This window comes from Apus apus, chromosome 8 (assembly GCF_020740795.1).
Source record: "Apus apus isolate bApuApu2 chromosome 8, bApuApu2.pri.cur, whole genome shotgun sequence".
NCBI lineage: Eukaryota > Metazoa > Chordata > Aves > Apodiformes > Apodidae > Apus > Apus apus.
Window position 1 is genome coordinate 7,047,940 of NC_067289.1, and position 16,492 is coordinate 7,064,431.

The window sequence follows — 16,492 nt, forward strand, 5'->3', positions numbered from 1 at the left end:
TACAAAAACAGACTACACACCTGCTGAAATCTCTATTAGAAGCTAACTTTGTTACATCAGAGACTATACTGTGTCAGGCAAAGTAAATATATTTACCTTTGACACAAAACAAGTCAAAACCCTGACCCTTAAACCCATCAAATATAATGCCTCACTTAAATACTGCCCTCACATCAGAAATGGGAGGCAGGCTATTTGCAAAAGCACCATGAGTTCAGACTTAGGCCATTATGGATCTAGTCCAGTTGTCACACGAGATGGCAAGAAATTCCTATTAACTTGAATGACACAATAGGAATCTTGAAATTGCAAAGGCTCAATGTTATATGCAATCACATATTTAAATGTATAACTCAGGGATGAGAATGGAGGGTACAACTAAGCACAGGACCTAGATCTAAATAGTGCTCATTGAAACTATACTGAAATATATTTTATTCTTATTACTTAACTACAAACTACCTAACTACAATAATTGTTTTGGTCCATAGCTCATTAATAGAGGTCAGATGATGCAAAATAATCTAACATTGACATCTAAAGAAAGGTATCTATGGTATGTTAAATAGGTCATCATTTGGACTATCTTTCTATTTCCACTCTTTAAAGAGGAGTCTAGAGGACTGAAACTGAGCAGGTGACTATTTGGGAGAGCCAGTGAGGCTGTGGATGACACTGGTGGGGATGTTCATATTCTCAGGTTTTCACAGGTAAGCAGCACTTAACAAGGCAAAGAGCTTCAATACATTTAGACCAAAAAAAAGCCAGGGTAAATTTGGAAGGAATGGGACACCATATAACTAGATGAATAAGGGCTCCATTATACAGATATATATATATATTCCACCTATGAAAGGCTAACACAAAAATCTGCTACTTCATAGTGCCACTTCTATTTTCCCTCCTTGTATTGAATCTTTATTCCATAGGTATACTACGAACACCACAACTCATAAATTATTTGATTGTAAGTAGATTTATAGTAAGAAAAGAAGGCTACCACATCTGCATTGAATATTGTATGTATTTATATTCTGGTTGGCACAGACATTAGCAAACACTAGTCTAAATTATTTAAGGCAGTCTCACTGAGATGCAAACATTTAAAACATATTAGTATACATTAGAACTTTAATGCAAAGTTTGCCTGTTTGAAAAACCTTTAAAAATGTTTTGTTCTGAGCTCCTTTATATGAAATTCACTTCAATTTGCTTCTGAATACAGTGCTTCCAGATCTCACTCATTTTAAATGCCAATTATTTTACTTGAATGAATGATAAACAGGGAATGGAAATTAACTTAAAGCTGCCTAGATTACATTGGTCTCTTCTTCTCTTACTGTTATGGCTATAAAAATGTTTTTTTGAAAAGAACATGAATGTGCACAGTTGCTCGTGAAAGATCCCTTTCAGGCACAGAGGTCTGTGCCCTGTGCAGCTGTAAGTACAGCATGGAAACAGGTATCCGTCAAAAGATTTTTGTTCTTTTGTTGGCCCTGCTGCTGTGACCCTGAGAAAGTCAACCAGCCTCAATACCCTGAACCACATAATAGAAATATAACTACCTTGAAAAATACTATCAGCTCCATAAAGCAAAATTACTACATCAGAATGAACATTAGTATTTGCCACTCCTTCACATGAACCGACCTGTCTGAAAGATCCTTACTCTTTCCTGCCATCATTTTGTTGCTGGGCTGCAGAGGATATAATAATGAGATAATAATACTCAAGATTCAGGATACAAAGAGCTTGATGCTGGAAAGCAGAACATTGCTCTTTGTAAAACATCGGAGTACATTATTTAAAAAGAACAAGTTACAGTGATACGCTTTGTTATCATTGATTTGAGCAAGTTCCCATCAAAGCAAATTACATATAGCACCTCCCCCAAAGCACTCTATCCCTTTTCCACACATAAAAGCCATTAGCACAGAGCACAGCCTATAAACAGCAGCAGTAGGGTTAAAGAATTCCTGTCTAGCTCCTTGAAGGCAAGTTTTAATTCGACCTACAGAGCATCTGAGTAATAGCAGCAACACATTTTTATAATTTGTTTTTGCGTGTGGTTCCATGCAACCCTGTTTTAGCTCAGTTCCTTACTCCTAAAGATATGCCATTGTTTCCTGTTAAGTATTTGACTTATCCCCAAAATTATTGTGTTTATTTTTGTCCTGAAAAATTAGAGAGGTTTTTTTTTAATTAATTTCAAACTCTGCTCTTCCAGAAACATGCTTTGCCAAGAGAGTTTTGTACATCTGTATCATGCTCATCTTTTAGTTCTCCACACTCAGTGTTCGACAGCTGGATCATTCTTATTCAGAGAAACACTCTGAAAATGCAGACACTGTCTGGCGCCAGGTGCACTGAAGTTCCTGAATCCCAGAATGGCACGCAGGACATTCATACTTATTCTTATGTGATCTCTTGCTGTTCTTGGACTTGGGTTGGAAAAGTCTAGCACAGGCTTGCTATTTCTTACTTAAATGCCTTTCTTTTTCCTGATCTTTGAAACAAACTGGAAAAATCCATCACATCAAATTATTAGCAATTAAGAATACAGGCAGATACTGAAGGTTTATGGCCTGTATTTAAAAGAAAAACAAAAAACCAAGCAAAACATTTCTAGTTTGAATATCTTTAAAATTAATGACACTACAAAATAACAGACCACCACACACCACCAGCAGGTGATCAGCATGTTTTTTATCTCACTGACACCTTAGTATCTATTTACAGCAAACAGCAAAAAAAGTTTGCCTGGCAAGAGCCAACCAGTTCTTAATTGGAGTCACTGTGCTTTCAGGCTCATCAGATACTTTCAGCTTTTCAACTTTCTAAAGAGAAACTGTGTGTAAAATACGTTCCACTGAATGCTCATTCATTCTATTAACCACCAAACTGCTAGCTCATACCTGTTGAAACTAGTGCACCTCAATAGGTAGTCTTTATGAATATATCCAAAAAGAATAAGCCTCCACGAAAAAAACATTATAATTCATGCAGGTAGAAAGCTGAAATACAGAAAATTTTTATGTACCTCTGCATATGGATGCACCACACACATCATGAATTTCTCAGGTAAAAAAAAAAAAAAAAAAGTTGCTCATCTTTACTGAGGGAAAATTCAGTAGAGTAGCTTGCCAAGTGGTGAGCTGTGCACCGTTAGAGATCCGCTGTCTGCACAAGTGGAAATTATTCCAGACCAAGTGAACTCTGGTACAAGCACACCCTGGGTTCTCAGCCTGCTCTCATACTTCTTATTTCTGGAGTCATTCCCAGAAGATCAGTGGCACATGCAAGATCAGAATTAGGAGCTCCATTCTTACAAGGAGAAAAAGTAAGGAATTTTCCAGATTTTAAGTGGAACCTATAATTGATATTAATACATAGGGAGAAATTGCTGACTTGCAAAAGTATTTCCAAAGGCTGCTGTTTCATAGAATCATCACAGAATGGTTTGGGTTAGAAGGGCCCTTAAAGATCATCTAGTTCCAACCCCACTGCCATGGGCAGGGACACCTCCCACTAGACGAGGTTGCTCAAAGCCCTATCCAACCTGCCTTTGAACGCAACCTCCCTGGGAAACCTGTTCCAGTGTCTCACCACTCCCACACTAAAAAATTTCATCCTAATGTCTAACCTAAATCTCCCCTCTATGAGTTTTAATCCATTACCCCTTGTCCTCTCACTACAAGCCCTTGTAAAAAGTCTCTCCCCAGCTTTCCTTTTTCAGTAGAGACACCTTTCTTTCACTCACACAACACTTGTGTTCCTATTGACTAACACTGATACAGCTACAAACAAGGGAAAAGTGGATAGAAAGCCCTTCCCTTGGAGTGGAAATGATAAAACCAATGGGTAACTTGGACCACTGAACTTCCGCAAAAAGATAATTTCCTTCTGTCATAAATAAACTCTTTCTTTGCTTCCCTTTCCTTAAAGAAAACAAAACCAGATGAAATAAAAATAAACTGCAACTTCTGTTGTTTTTGGCAAGTCTGTGAAGAAACACTCAGTTGGCAACCCAGAAGATGGAGAGCAGGTATGTTAAATTAATGCAGACTGCATAAGGCAAGCAGTGATGATGCATGCTTCTTAAAAAACCCCATGAAACTATGCTCCAAACCTCTTCAGGGACCCTTTCAGTCTTCAAACACTTGAGGGCTGAGGTTACCACCAGGTACAACGAGAAGAACCAGTTGTGCATACTTGGAGATGCCAACTGCCAAACACCTAAGTGAAATGGGGACTGAGTAGCCAGCAGAAGGCAGAGTGATGGGGCACAGCTCACACTCAAAAGGGTCCTAATTTAGTTGCTTGTTACCAGAGATTTTTGTTATTCCACTGCTTTGTCTGGAAGACAATTTTTTTTAATTAATTGTTCATTTTTTTGTTTCAGTTTTTTAATAGGAACAGGCTTTTCATTTGAGAAAGAGAGGCTGAATTGTATGCACAGGTCTGGAAAATTCAGCTTTTGCCCTGAGAATGATTAATCTTATGCAGCTGTTCTCCTGGACTATTTTCAAATGTGTTCAATAAACCTTAAAGATTTGTTACAGAGTGGTGACAGAATTATTTTGCTTGACTAACTTGAAATTTTCATGAACTGTGAAAGCTTAAACTTTGAGAGAAGATAGCTTGCACTGATTTGGATGATTAATAGCCAAAAACGTTTTAAATAGAGAGTACCACCAGCATTATAAGACACTAAACACCATCCCTCTGTTACTCACTCATCTCTGTTAGTTACTCCTGCCTCAAGAAGCTTATTTTCCAATGACTGCTGCTCATTGTCCACAGGACCTGTGCATTCTCCATCTCATAGGTGCAAAATTTGGCTTTTTTACAGCTGTTCATGACACATGAGAGAAAGTAAAGAAAAAAGCCTGAACTAACAAACATTTTCTTGATTTTAATTCAATCCTTTTCAGTTTAGTTTAAGCCCATATTCTGGATTTTCAGTCATGTCTCTCCCAAAACAATTTCTAGATGTTTTCAATTAATGTATCATACTTGCTGTGGGTGTTTCCTTCTGCTAAGCCAGACCCTAATTCAAGAGACAATTAATTACCTTGAAATTTAAACATGTTTTTAAGCTTTGTGAAAATAAATTTGTCACAGAGGTAATGTTTACAGTCCTAATTCAGAAATGGACACAAACCCTTGTTCAAACTGATCCATTGCTTGGGACGTCTTCCTGAATCAGTGCTTCCATGTTATGGTGTGATGTTTTCAAGAGCACTCAAGCAATTTAGCAGACTGTGTTGCTCACTTGCAGGTTGGCTTTTTTGAAAAACCAAGCAGTTGCTGAATGAGGCTGGATTTTGAGATTATTTTGAAAAGCTTCGCTGAATCGCAGCCTTATTCAGTTCTTTTATATCACCATAGAAATATGTGGTCCAAGCTTTTTCTTTGATTTCTGTTGGTAACCACCATAAACCATCTGTGTCCACCTGCTTCATCCCCTTCTTCCAAAACATAAACCTTCAGTTTACCCCTGGATAATATTGCCTAGAGGGGAATGAAAAAAGAAGCATTTCTCTTAAACATTCCTTTAATTTGATGTCTTGGGACTGGGTTTCATCTTAACTGCTGAACATCACAGCCTCTCACTGATATCATGCTTCCTGTCATGAAGGAGCCAGCACTGCATGGCAGCAGCCCAAAGCAGTTTAACAAGGGCACATCACTGTCAAGTGCTGCCACCTCTGCTCCATACTCTGCATGTCTGTCAGGATAACTCAATGCACCACCCTTTCTTCTTCCTTTTATCCTCGTTCCTACACATGACCCTGTAAATAGGCTAATAAGAACAATTTTTTCTATAACAAACTGTATTCTCTTCCAGGTCAGAGTCAGTGGTGATTGTTCTTCACATCCATTACTTTTCCTATGCTTTCCTGAACGTTTTTCTTCTTTTTAGAAAGGAGAGAAATCTACCTTACTTCTGTGCTGCTTTTCCTGCCTCACGTGCTTCCAGCTGCCAGGACACAGGCATAAAGTTACCTCCTGATTTCACTCCAAGTATCTGTTTATTGAGCCTCTCATATTCCTACCCTGAAAACTCCATCAGCAAAATGCAGCTGGTAAAGGACATGTAGTGAGAAAGAAGCATTCAAACTGCCCCTCTTTAGGGGCTCTGGAGAGGTTAGCTCTGGAGAGAGCAGTTTCCTGCCACTTTTATCATTAAGAGATTAATCTTTCTTATCTCCAAGCATCTATAAACTTTTATAATTGAAAAATACTACCAAAATTTAGGTCCTGACACAATTCACTGGTGACTCTGCATGCTGAATGCCCTACTCTTGCGCCAGTCTGATGAGTCTCCTGTGCTCACTAGTGCTTATTTTTACAAGCACCTGGAATTGCAGGAACATTTTATAGCAATGTATGTTTGATATTCAAGTTACCTACCTCAAAAAGTTACATGCTGGAAGATGTGTCCATTATTATACAATCAGGGATTGAAAAATGATTTCATGAAATGCAGATAATCAAAGAAGAGGGATTCATATGACAAAATGCAGCTGTCTCAATAAGCTTAGAGCTTGAAAAATAATCGTAGAAAAGTACCAGAGGACATACAGGTATGTTCAGCTCAAAAACTGATCAAAGGTCCCACTACTCTCTTCATCCAACCCCAGAAAAGATTGAACAGCGCCTCATTTGTGATTTTTCCCTTAAAACTGGAGTGCTAGGTCTGTTTAGCAGCATCCCATAAAATACTCCCCTACACACCGAACGTATGAGGAAGATGTGATGGTTTTGGAAAACAAAAAGGAGCAAAATTTTCCAGATTGTTACTTGATTAATACTATTCACCATTTTGCATTGAATTTAATAAAAAAATTCAAACTATTAAGAAAGCATTAAAATTGAAATACTTAGATTACCTTTAAAATAATACTTTGGATTCAAATGTATTAATTACCTAAATGTAATTAGAATATTTTCCAATTTTAAAATACTACTGTTCTAAATTAATTTACTAAATTTTTGGATGTGGAAAGTGTTTCACTTCTCCTCCCAAACATCTTTCTTTTTCATTTCGCTGGAATGACTACAGGCTAGGATGAGTTGCCCTCTAGATATTCCCATTTTTTTACTGGCCTTCAGAGAAATGAATCATCCAAGTTACACAAGATCTTAAGACACATCTACAACATCAATAGGAGGAGAATTAAAAAGAAAAAAGCAAACCTTTTTGCTCTTACATGATTCTTATTTCTTTAAATAGGAGTGCAATCCTGTTTCTCTACAGCAGAACAGTTCTTGGCACAGGATCCAACTGCATTGCTTGCAAACTTTGTGGTTAAATAAGATTTCATCTGATGATGTAGCAAGACTTACTCTGAACACTGAAACTTGATTCTAGTGGGATCCCAAATTTTCCCAAAACAAAGAGCTGAACATTTGGGATAGCAATTTCTCACCTATCATAAACTAGAACCTCCATATGACACAACATTACTGACCACTGAGTGGCAGTGTAAGGAAAACAAAGCCAAAAATAAACATAGTGAAAATCTATGTCGTCTTTCAACTAAATCCATATCGCCACAGAAACTGCCAGAGCACTCAAACCAAAATAAAACCAAAAAAACCCAAACCAAAACAAAGTAAAATGAAAACTTCAACCAAGGTCGTAGGTAAGTACTTGCACTAAGATTGATTTGAGAGAGTCCAAAAAAGACACAATGGGCTACCATTGCTAATCTAGTAACAGCTGTCTACTTACCTGCTAAGATCAACAGAAGTCAGAGTGAAAACAAACACACTAGGATGAAATACCAGTGTTACCAAAAGGATTGTACACACAATCTCCTGATTCCTCAACTTGTGCACTTCCCTCTGCTCAATAAGTACTCTGCTATTTTGAGGAAGGTGGGATAAGCAACAAAACAGGAACCTTTAAAAATTGCACATGGAGAGTGAGAAAATTTGCAAATAGCTCATTTGAAAAATTAATTAAATGGAAAAGTGAGGAAGAGATGTTGCACTGAGTTGCACTGCACAGAGAAAGGTGGTAACAGATGACTGGGTGCAATAGTCCATAGGCCAGAAAGATGAAAGCAACAAAGAAGTCTCTTTCAATATATAGTGTGTCTGCGCAAAAGATTAATACCTCCCCGCTTTATGCTGCTTCTTAAGATGGCGTTTCAAATTAAACCCATCTGAACCTACACTACTGATGTCTGTATGCTCCTGCCCTTTTCTGTGTCACCACCAGCAATCATTGATATGTGGCAAGTCAAACCAACTTGCTGACACAGCTGAAAGTTACTTGTTTTGCTCCTCTTCTGCTGCCTGCATGCCCACACAACTGCCAGCACCAACGCAGGGAAGGCAGTGTACAATCATTTCTGGGGATGAGAGGAAAAGATTGGATTGCCCTTTTCAGCAGCAGCTACAGGCTCTTAGGGTGATTTATGACAGTAAACCTGGGAAAAGAAGATCATAGAATAACCACATTTTCTAGTATTTCCTATTACTCCAAATTATGAGAAACCTGAAACACCCAGCAGAAGAGGTGAAATGAATCACACCACAATCCACATAGTATTATGAGGCAGTCTTCCAAGACAGGCAGCTCAGTGCATTCACAACCTTTCTGTGCAAAAAATGCCGAATGTATGCTGAATTTAACTCTTTGGAGTTAATTAAGCAACAGACCTAACAGGACATGAATCATGATGTAATAACTTACAAATAGGGTGTTATAAAACATGAAGCAAAATACAGAATATTGATGCAACTAAACAAAAGTTAGTAACACATAATTATCACAGTATAGCCTCTTAAGTGAAATTGGAAAATTACAACATAAGAAAAAAAATAAATAAAAAAGAAAAAACAAAATATTTGTCAGTCTGCCTGAGTAGGCTGTGCTGGATTATTAGAACTGCTGACAGCTGATGTGGTGTGTCAACATTGGGCATCTCCCCTCTGTAGTAACCAATGAGCTTATGGCTTGTTGCCATATCATATGATCTCTTCAGGTCTTACACACTAAAATGGATCAATTTGAATAAGCTTTAAATAATTTAACAGCAACTTATTATTTCACTCAGGAAAAAAGTCTGAAGACAGTGCCATCAGCCACAATCCAAGTTGGATTCCTGACCTTATTTATACACCTACTGACATGCCAGAAAAGTTCAGCAGTAACATGAAATATACCGGAACAATTGCCCCATTTCTCACTTCCCTACAATGCAGTTAAGGCCAGAAAAAGCTGAGTGGAGAAGTTAAAAACAGCTGTGGAAAAGGGCAAATGAAAACTGTGCCTGGCTGGAGCTGAGCAGTAGAGAATGACTTCTAAGTTTCCCCTTCGATTTTAACTTACATCTGACAAGAGCGAACAGACGGAAGGGACAAATTACATCCAAGACTTGTAAGCAGTTTATGCTACTTGAATCACTGCTCAGCCAAAACCTTCCTGTGGTTCATGACAGACCATCAAAGCCACCGTGCATTTTGCCCAGGGAGGCCAAACATCACCAAGCACATTCCAGGGGCATCTTCATCCCCCCAGGTGTGAGGGGCGGCCTCTCACCTCACGGGCACTAAAATGGCTGCCTCTGAGGGGAATCCCAGACGATTCCCACTTCAGGAGTATCTGCTCTGTTACTCTTCCCTGGGAAAACATTTACTCTTCATCTCCACCTTAAAAGCTGTGTTTCTCACCCTGGCACAGGCAGTAACACTTGCATTACCCCTCAGGTGCCATTTGGCACTTCAGGAGGCTACAACAAACCACAGGTTTGTGTTTTGCCAGATTCGAGCCCAACTTCTTTTCCACCACCATCGGGGCTGCCCCACCCCTTCCCCAGACACACCTGAATCAAATCCCACCCTTCCTTCCTCCCTACCTTTCACCTCCAACAGCTTTCCCTGCTTCGGGAAAAAAAACAACCACCCCTCAAGCAACGTGGAGTCCATCTGAGCCCGGGCCTGCAGCCCCGAGGCCCACGGCCCCCTCAGGCCACCAGCACACTTACCCTCTGGGTGCTCGACCTTGAGGGGCAATTCCTTTCCCAAATCTGAGTACCTCACAATCTATACAGCCTGCTCTCCCCGTGCTGCAGCATTGAACTCCGCTGTGGCTGTTTGCTGCTGCAGAGCTCTCCTGCCGCCAACAGCTCTGCAGACGAGGAGTGCCCTGCCCGGCAGTCTCTAGGCACGGCTCCCCCCAGCCAGGCCCGGGCAGGGTCTGGGAGGCAGCACCCCCGGGATGGCTCCAGCAGGCAGGGGCAACGCTGCTGCAGGTTGGGCTCCTCCAGGCCACACTGCCCTGCACCTTCACGGGTCCTCACTGCAAGCCAGGACTTCTCCTCATCTTTTCAGGCATTCTCAACTGAAAGACCCATAAAGACACGGCTGCTGTTCAGTTTCAGCTTGGCCAGTCTGTTGCTCCACACTAGAAAAAAAACAACCTCCCCTCAAGCAAGACAAAGGGCATTGGAGCCCCGGCCTGCAGCCCTGCAGCCCATCACCCCTCAGGCAGTCTAGAATCATAGAATCCTAGGGGATGGAAGGGACCTCGAAAGATCATCTGCCAGAGCAGGGTCACCTAGAGTACATCACACAGGAATGCGTCCAGGCAGGCTTTGAATGTCTCCAGTGAAGAAGACTCCACAACCTCTCTGGGCAGCCTGTTCCAGTGCTCTGTCACTCTCACAGTAAAAAAAATTTTTCTGATATTCACCTTAAACCTCCTATGCTCCAATTTGTATCCATAGAAATACACTCAAAGGGAAAAGGGAGCGAGGAACAACTCACATTTGTGATTGTGTGTTGCCAGTATATCAGACCTGTGAATAAGGCAAGTACAATCTAAAAACAAACCTAGAAAGGGGGTTTTATCAAGCCTTCCTGGACTTCGCCCAAAGCCCAAGAAAGGGCCACGAGGGCAGGAGAGTCCCTCACTCAGGGAGGGCCTCTGCACAGCAACATCACCTGTGAGCAACACAGCAGACAGGCGAGGGGATGCAGTTGCTCTCTGCAACCACACCATGGGAAAATGACACAGCAGAACAATAACTTTTTGGCCTTGAAACAAAGTGAGCATACACAAATATAAATGCACTTTTGTAAGCTTTAAAACAAGTGCAGTTTTTAGTTTTTATGGAACAGCATGTTACTGTATGACATGGAGGCAGAAACCAAAAATTCACCAGAGATCAAGGTTTTACCTAGTGACCTGCCACACATATTGATGTTTTTGGTATCAACGAGTGGAAGAAAATATAAAAGCAGAACTAAGCAGAAACTTCCAAGACAGAAAAGAAAGATGTAGTTTTTACGCTTATCATCAAAGAGTCTAAGAGGAAGTAATGATAATGATGCTTTTGGTTTTGCATTTCCTGCTTAATTTTTAGATGGTAGTTACATAAATTAAATCATGAAAGTGCTAATACAGAAGGGCAGGCAGCTTTGCCTGTAGCTGCTGTGGAGATGTGTATGATCCCAAGCCCACCTCCACTGCCTCCTGCCTCCCACTGTGGCAGGCAGGCCTGCGAGCCTGTGGCCAGCTGGCATGCAGTGATTCACACAGCATTGCTCCATGAGCCCTCCCTCATCACCTGTGCTGAGCCAAACTTCATCTGGCCAAGCACATTTTCAATTTGTGCTACTAACAAAGCCTCGGGTAACCCTGCCAAGGTGCTAAAACATGTAACCTTTTGTCCTGAACAGATACGTGTGAGGCTGCCAGCTGTGAGAACTAGGCATCTTCCAAGAACCTGTGTGCACAGAAGTCAGTCATAGCATCATACCTGTAAATTCATACAGTGTCTTGATACACAGACATTACTATAAATCCTTTAGCACGGTAGGATCAGCCTCTGTAGGAAGAAGAAACTGATGCTTAATGGAAGCTACCCCAGAAATGTTTTGCAACCTCAAGTACATTGTCATCATATCAACCAGCCATCTTTTCGTATTTCGAAGTACTTATGCGGCACCAAGGGTTGACAAACCTTTAGAAAAACTGTTTTCACCTATTAATTCCTTATTAATATTTAACTGTATGGTTAGATTACCAAAAGCTGATCAAGTTGTGACTCATTTATAATGCGTATGTATCAGCCTGTTAAGACTATACTGAGTGCTATGTAGTTCTTTAATTTTATACAAAAAGAGCTACCAGTGGGTAGCAGCTCAAGTTAGGTAATCCTAGGTAGTGAAAAAAAATCTCAGCAATAATTGTTGTTTGGTATGCACAATTGGAACAAGCTATAATAAGAAATGGTGAATGAGAAACACATTTATTGTCTTCTAGCTAAGCATCATAGTCCAATAAGAAGGGGTCTGACTTGCTGAATTAAGAAGTTGTCACCTTTTTATAAAACTATTAAATGGGCTAATTTCTTCCAGACTTAAAAATCTGTGAAAACATCTGATTTCTTTCCCCCTTCTATTCTTATATTCTCATGTGGATGCTACGGAACAAACCTGTTCTTGAGAAAACCTTCCTTCACAATTTTCCCTCCCTTCACCACTAAGGGCAGGCAGCACAGACTGCCAAAGACACAAATTTTCTTTGTGTTCCTTAATGTGTATTGCAGACAACAATATTCTGGGACCTCCTTGCTCTGCTTGTGCTGCAGAGACAGAGCAAACATCTGGCATAGGGACCCTGGGAGAGCTACAGGTGCCAAAAGCAGCTTCACTTGCCTAGAATTTCTTGTGTTAGGAACCACTGACAGCTGAAAATCTGCTTTGAGTTTGACAGAGGAACTCAGAGACATGTGTTGGAGCTGTGTTTCCCATGCATTGCTTAGCAATTCCTATTAAGAGTGAAACTGGACTTTTGATCCAACTTAGCCTGCCAAGACGTAGATTTTTAGATTTGATGAACCCATCTCTGCAACTTGTAAATTTTGGTTTATTTGCATTCTCCTTACCATTCCACACCTCTTCTGCTAAGAGAGGGAGCAGCACTTCCAGACAAGCCTCAAGGCAATAGTTTTGTACTGCTTTCTTGCAGAAAAGGATTAGAGCAAAGGAGTTTCTCCACAATAAAAGAAAACAAGTAATTGTGAAATAACTTCTAAATTCCAAGAACTGACAGGAAAAAAAAAAAAAGGAAAAAAAAAAGAGGAACATAAAGGGCATAATACTGTGCCAGGAGACAGTTTCTGTCTAAAAGCTAAGATGCTGGCTAAAGAAAAGTGACCAAAAAAATCTGCAATTTGAAATAAAAGCTGTGATGTGCACAAGTGATGGCATCCTAAACACTCCAGCCAAAAATCGTTAAGAAAAACCCCTATTCACAGTTGAAGATGGGAAGGAAAGTAAAGCCTGGAAACACACCTAACTAATAAATTCTTTTGTCTGTCTCTACACCATTTTTGTGCTACCCAAAGAAAGGAGTAACTTTCTAGAGACCCTTGTCAAACTGATGGAAAGGCTGCTTGCAGTATTGCATGTTCTAATGAAAAAACATAAATCTAGAAGTACCTCCCAGCTGAACTTTTGACACAGATTTTGGAGACTTCATAGAGTTAGAAATTACCTCTAGTCACAAGGACCTGTGGGCAGAGGGCTCCTGTTTCCACTACAGACCAAGAGAGAGAGCTTTCAGCCAAGAAACATAGTCACAGGTTTTGGTGTTTGCCTACGTAGGCTAAGGGAAGCCAAGAGTTCAGATTGTGCTTTAGCAGGAAGAAGACTGACTGCTACGTAGACAAGAGCCTTTATCTGACTGGTTTTAAATCTATGGGCAAACTAGGGAGCTGCGTGACAAAAAAATAATTGTGTTTGGATGCAATGGCTGGCAGAAGAGAAAATAAAACTATTGCACTGAAATTGGAAGTTCACTATTAGCCTTCTAACTGGTAAAAAAAGAAAAGGAACAATTTTGCCTTGTCTGCTTTTTCCTTCTCTTTACTGTATGTAAAAGAAAACTTGGGTAATATTTTCTCTTCTTTTTACTCCATTATAGAAATTCACAGGAAGTTTCTACCATGTTTTTCCATGACAGCAGAGTAAGTGTAGGCCTAGTGAAACGTTCAAAAGGGAGCTCTGTGCAAACAGCAAAGAATTTAAATTCTCAGACCTCATTTATCTTGGTTTTCTTTAAACAGAAAAATCATGAAAGAGAAAGATCTTGATTAAATATATGACATCTGCTCTTTATAGTTATATTCTATGTAGAAGTGATGGTGTGAACGTAGGCATGATTACTGAAGGATATAAACAGGAGGCAATTCACAGAGAAAGATAATATCTTTAATGAGAATAATGCTGTACTCTAAAAACCAGACCAGCTTTGAGGGTATGCAGGCTGAAGCTTTGATCCTCAAAGCAAATTACAACTTGAAACTAGTTATACAAGCTTAACTTATGCATTTTAATCAATTGTATCATCAAAGCAGTTTGTACCTCCAAGTACAGAGGGGAAGAACACTAAGAAGAAACTCAGTAGGTCACTAGTTCCTCTTACAGAGGGGAAAGGCAGGTTCATCAGAAAGAGAGGAACTGCTGGTGGTTCAGGAACGTGAAAAATTACAAGAGGGCAGAGAACCAATATAGTTATTGAATCTAAAATTTCTATGCAGCAACAGTTCTCGATCTGAATTTAACTGAAAATTTGCATTTGTATTTCAGTGGAGAAGAATAGTTCACATGACTAAAAGTGTCTCCTGTGTTGAATTTCAATCAGTTGGTCTCATAAAAGACACAAGTTGTCCCTCTGGATTTCTTAATTATAGCAAGACCACAAAAACATATAGGTTCAGTAAGGAAACAAAAGAAGAGTATTATTTCTACAAGTAAATTCCAAAACCAGAAAACAAGCAGAACTTTAAAGCCTTAATTAAAAAAAACAAAGAAATAAGAAGAGGGCATGATCTAATATGTCCTTTCTTTTTCCAAGTCAGAAAGTTTCCTGATCCAAAAGGCAAGTATTTAAAAATTATTAGGAGCGACTCCTTATGCTCAATGAGATGCACATGTTTAGAAGACAAATGCTTAGGAGATCTTTCTGGAGAGATAGTTTTTGAACAACAAAAACAAAGGAAAAAAAAAAAGAAATAAATCACTCATTTCAGCTTTCGACAAAGAAGACACAACATCCTAGGAGAGCTTTCTATCCCTGCTGTCCATTTATCATCCACTATTCAACAAATAAATACCTTTGTTCCCACTTCTGTAGGGGATGGGAATACCAAGTAATGCAAGAAACCAGGCTCTCCAGATCTTGTTTTCCAGCTCAGATTCAGTAGGAAGCTGTAGAGGTCACGGATCTCAGAGAGGAAGAGGTTTCTGAATTACAATTACAGATTTAATAATTTTATGTCAGTGTGATCACTGATAGTATAGTTCTATATAACACTTCTTAGCGGGCAAGAGTTAAAAATGTGAGAGGAACTGAAGTGTGAAATTTTTTATTTCAACAATAAGCAGCTCTATTATTAAAATTCATAATTATTCCAATCTTCTGAAATGTTCTTGTGACAGCTCAAATAACTTTGATCTAAAACAAATTTTTATTTGAAATACTGCTGATTCTTCTGAGAAGACAGATTAAACTAAGCACACTAAAGGATAAAGCATCCACACTGGTTTTCCCAGAGTGAGATCCCAGTAGAACCACCAAGAGAAGTTGCTTCTAACAGGCAAACAAGACACATAAGAAAAAAGGCAATCTGCAAACTAGCAGTGGTGTCTTGTCTATTTGTGTATATGTGCAGAATGAGGCCATTCAGGGGCACCGGACTTAATAATTGGGAAGTCATTAAATTAAAAACAAACAAGGTCAGTTCAACAGAAAGGCACTAACATGACACACACCTCAACATGCTTTTGAGTAGGCCCTGGGGTCATGAACAGTTAAGTTCAACAGTAAAGAGGTTCTGCCCAAGGTGGACAGTGAAGAAAGGAATGAAATTACAAGGCAGAAAAATCAAAATAAACAAAGAGAAACACTTTGCTTCAAACATGGCATGCACACACTGCCACTGGGAAACATCACAGATTTTACAAGAAATTATATATTCATGAAGCTTAGCTTGGAAAACAGTTAGATTCCCAAATATCAGCAAGGTAAGATGCAGTAAGATTAAAAACAATTAATAAATGAATTAGACACTTATTTGTATCATGAAAACTTAGGGACAAAGAAAAATTGCAACAATTCTGAAACCATGTTTCAGGGCTTTCACCAGTCTTTATTACAGACTAGGAGGTAGCCCGTGGATTAAACTGTATCTCTGTACAAAAAAAAAGAGCCAACTGTTATACCTAAAGGGTTTTGTTTGCTTTTCCTTAGAGGTCTGAAGACATCTGCCTTTTGTGCTGCAGCTTTCACAAGTCAGAGAAACAATATATTAAAATACAAAAGCATAGCTGCCTCAACTGTAAGCACCCCAATACCTTCAAGTCATTAAAAACATGAGCTCTACTTCTACATCTACTGTCATCTGGAGAGATTACAGGTTACATAACTTACACATTTTTCTCAGCCACCCAAATAAAACTAGAA